The sequence below is a fragment of the Plasmodium cynomolgi genome, assembly GCF_000321355.1.
Source record: "Plasmodium cynomolgi strain B DNA, scaffold: 0004, whole genome shotgun sequence".
NCBI classification, from domain to species: domain Eukaryota; phylum Apicomplexa; class Aconoidasida; order Haemosporida; family Plasmodiidae; genus Plasmodium; species Plasmodium cynomolgi.
The window spans coordinates 1-4,562 of record NW_004193320.1 but is presented as its reverse complement, the minus strand read 5'-3'; positions in this window follow the sequence as shown (position 1 = coordinate 4,562).

Sequence of the window (4,562 nt, the reverse complement as noted above, 5' to 3'; positions counted from 1 at the left end):
ATAATAATTATTAATTAGCATAATATGAATGCGATATTCATTTGTATATCTCATACATTCTTTATAATATTTAAAATTTAACTTCAAATTATGTAATTAATCATCTCATAGGAATTAAAAAAGAATCATACACATTACCAATATAACAATATAGATGAATTAAGGAGCTTTATATATAAAATATAAATATAACGATCGATAAATATATAAATTTTTGATTATTTCAAAATTATGTATTTTCATAAAGATGATTATCTAAGTGAAATTTATGGGATCAAAGTCAGTCTATGTCTTAAACACTCCAAAATGTTCCACGTTATTATCTCAATTTATTATTAATTCAACATGAGAACACTTGGTATTCGTCCATGTTACAATACATACAAAGCAATTTATATATTGATTATTAATTTTACTAACTAAAAATATTAAATTAAGAGCGTTTTAATGATTATATATAATAAATATACAGTAAAAAAAAAATTAAAAGATTATTTCAATATAGTGGGATCAATTAATTCATATATATTTATATTACTCAAGATACAAAACTTCATATTAATAATTTAAAATATTTTAATTTGTTCATTTGTATAGTATGCAAAAAAATAGAAATGTTACGTATAACATCTGTTTTTTTTAATTTTACCCATGTCTTTTGTAATATTAGGTATAGGAATCTTACATAGGAGCATAAGATATACGTCCTCTTTTTTCTTTAAAATTAGTGTGCAGATCTTCCGGTGGGTTCATTTCCAACTCCATCCTTACATTATTATTAAAATTAGCATTCATTTCCTTTTTCCCACATATTTTCATTCTAATCCATCTTCCAAGACCAGTAAACTGAATTAAAAAAATATATAATATATAGGCAATTAAAATAACTATTTTATTATTTCATTGTTTAAAGAATCGAAATATAATAACGTGCTTGGTTTATTTATATTTTTAAAAAGAATATACTCTTACTTTATAGTAAATAAAAAAGGTTATTAATGCTCCAATTATCAATGAAGCTACGACCGACATACGAAACTTTATGTTTTTTAGTATAGAATAATTTTCTTCTAATATTTCAGGTATATGATCTGTGGAATCAGGCAGTGTATTATGTAAATTTTCCGTAACACTTGTGCTTTCAGCATCCTTTTGTAACTCTACACCTTTTTTTAAATCAGCGCTCTCCATTAATGTTATTCCTTCATTTGATTCTGATATAAAAGATTTTAAGAAATCCTTACAAATTTCTGATTCTTGTGGATAACATGAAAAGTTATTTGATTTTATTGACACTTTTAACGATTCAGGAGGTGATGTCTTTTTAACATCCTGTTGTGTTGCCTGAAGAGGGTGTTGTTTTCCAATTTCCCCTTTGTTTCGCAAATGTGAAATGTGTTTGCAAAGTCTGGTTCTAATCCTATCTGATGGGTTATTTGAACACCCCAGATAATTTTCATCTATCGTCCATCTAAAATCTAACTTTGAACCTTCTTGAGAAGATGAAAAAGTATCCTCTAATTGAACATTCTGCTTATTTGATTCTTGTTCGTCCTTTAAATCAGATTCGTTTTCACGTGGTTGGCTAGATGATGTAGATGTACAATTAAAATTGGTAAAGTTATCATTATTATTATTATTAGGTTTTTCTGAACATTGACCATTTTTAATTTTCTTGATAGCTCGCGTTATGTAACCCTTAGTTGTATCTAGGGATTCCGGAGATGCTTTTTTAGTCACTTGATCTGAGTATCTAGGCCCTTTTCGTAATACAAAGCACGATAAAAATGGAACGTCTTCATCGCTTTTTATTTCCTTACAACTGAAATAATATGGTTTTATCTCTTTAAATTTTGAATCTTCAAATTCCCTTCTTTGTTTTTCGCTTTCTGATAGAATTTCAAACTCTGAATCACATTTAGATTCAGAACTGTCACCCTTTAATTTGCACAAAAGTTTATCCGGATTATAATCTCGATCGCATATGAAATAATGATAACAATTATCAAGCAAACCATAATAATCACAACAGTAATCATCTTTATGTTTTTATATATTTTCTTAATATAGGTGAGATAATTATTATATTTTTCCTTTTCACTATTATCCGAAGAAATGTTATTTTTAATATTATCATAATATTTAAAATATTCATACAAATATTTTTCTTCATTAAATTGATTCAATTCATCTAAATTTTTGCGATAAAGATCAAAGAGACAGTGGTACTTTTTAATTTTTTAGAAACATGTTTCTGTAACTCGAGAAAATATGCAATAACTTCCTCGACATTTTTATTTTTTGGCTTAACAAATTTAAATATTTCATTGTATAACCAGTATTTGTAATGTAAACACCTGTCTCGATAATTTACTTTTTCAGCTAATACATGTAATTTGTCTAAATTTTTGCAATCTTTTTACAATATGTTGTAATTTCTTCATTTTCTAAGTTTATTATTGATTTGAAATCACCACAGTGGCTTGTATATTCATTGGCAACATCTTCTTCATCAAATTTTTTTATATATTTGATAAGATATAGTATTTCCTAAAACAGGTTTCTTAAAATTAAAAGGAGTCAAAAAATTATATATATATATATATACCTTTAAAATACGAATTTTTAATATACAGATACAGATACAAAATGTAAAAAGTAATTATTTATTAGAAATCCTTTAAATAAAATTTGAAAGTATACCAGTTCTTCATCACTTAAAGATGTCATTTTCATGAGAATTGCTAATAAAAGACATTGACAATTTCGTGAGAATGTAAGAATATATATGTGTAAAATCAAACAGCATCGTTCATACGTATATTATTCATATTTTAAGTAAATTAGACTAAATATACTAACATTTGTTAGCACAAGCTACTTTTATATTAGCTCTTTCTCCATAGTTTTTCGTAGTATGTTAGTATAAATTGAAATATATCACCACACATTATAAAAGAGAAAAGTTTTAATTTAAAATAGAATGCTACCGGTAAAACGTAGTATTTATTATTCTTAATAATACCTATATTCTATAACTTTAATATATAAATAATACTATTTACCAAAAATAAAAAACTATATATTTTTTTTTTTTCTAAAAACACATCCTACTTTGTTATTAAATATAATTTTACAGCTCATAAATCATTTTGAAATAACAATTTAAAATTAGTACTACTTTTCATAAGAAACAATAAATGTTCTTTGTTCATAAACATATTTTTTCTCAACTTAAAAATTGTAAATTTTTAATTATTCCCCTGATAGGATTTTTTAATGTGCCGTATTAATATATAGAACAGTTTTTTTAGCCTTCTCGAGTTCTTTATTTCAAATTAATATTTTAAAAAAGCTAATATTAAATATACTTCAAATCATTAATACGTAAAGTATGAAAAATAAATTATACTATTTTATATTCAAAATATTTACTTATCAAGAAAAAAAATTAATTACAATAGTTTTATTTCAATGTTTCCCTTTATTTTAGGATTTACATAGCTGCTAATTTCCGTTTTTTCATTTTAATAAGAGGAACCGACATATTTTTCAATGTCCTATGAATTTACTACAATAGTGAAATAATGTGTAAATTTTTTTATTAAAGCTATTATAAATATTTATAAAAATCGAATAAATAAATATAATTATTTGCAATACATAAACATTAAAAATGAATATAAAATATAATTAAAATTGACACATAAAAAAATGTCAAATTTCCTCTTTTAGATTCTAACATAACAATAAGGTTTAATAAGTTACGCGTTTAAATTAACTCATTTTTATGAATTCAAATTAGTATAAAGTAATTTATACATATTCCCATTTGTTTATACATTAATGATATATTATCAATAGCTTTGTAAAGAAATATATTTTACATATTAGGCATTTGATCTTTGTTTTTGTACATTACAATTCTTTCACTAACAACGCTATTTCAACATTTTAAGTAATAATGCTATATTTTGTAAGAATAATAAAAAAACAATTCTGAAACAAATCTTTTACATTCTATGATAATAATATATAAATCCAGTTTTATCCTTTACATCACTAACACAACATGATGACACTGTCACGTTTTTTTAGATTTGGTATTATCACGTCCCTTACAAATATAGTTCTGTCTAAAATACCAACTAATAAGACAAAAATAAACATATAAATCCTTATATTGCATAATTAATTATTCTACATTTGTTTTAATGCACAATTTATGCTTATAAAACGACCTCCAATGTGCCTTAATGCGTAAATTAAATAAATACACGCAATTGCAACAGAAACGATTATAATACCAAACAAATGGGCACTTGAGCACATTGAGGTATTCAAAATGTAAACCATTGTTTATGTAATAGGAAGAGCCAAATGTCTTCTAATCAATGAAATATATGTGAGTGGTTGAAAGCTGGAAATAGGCTGATACTCAAAAGTGTTATAACATTTTCTGGAATAATCATAATTATTAGTTTACATGTGCGCGCACGTAAAAAATTTCTTATAGTGACAGCACTAACAAAATGTACAACAAGCATCTATGTACAAAGTAT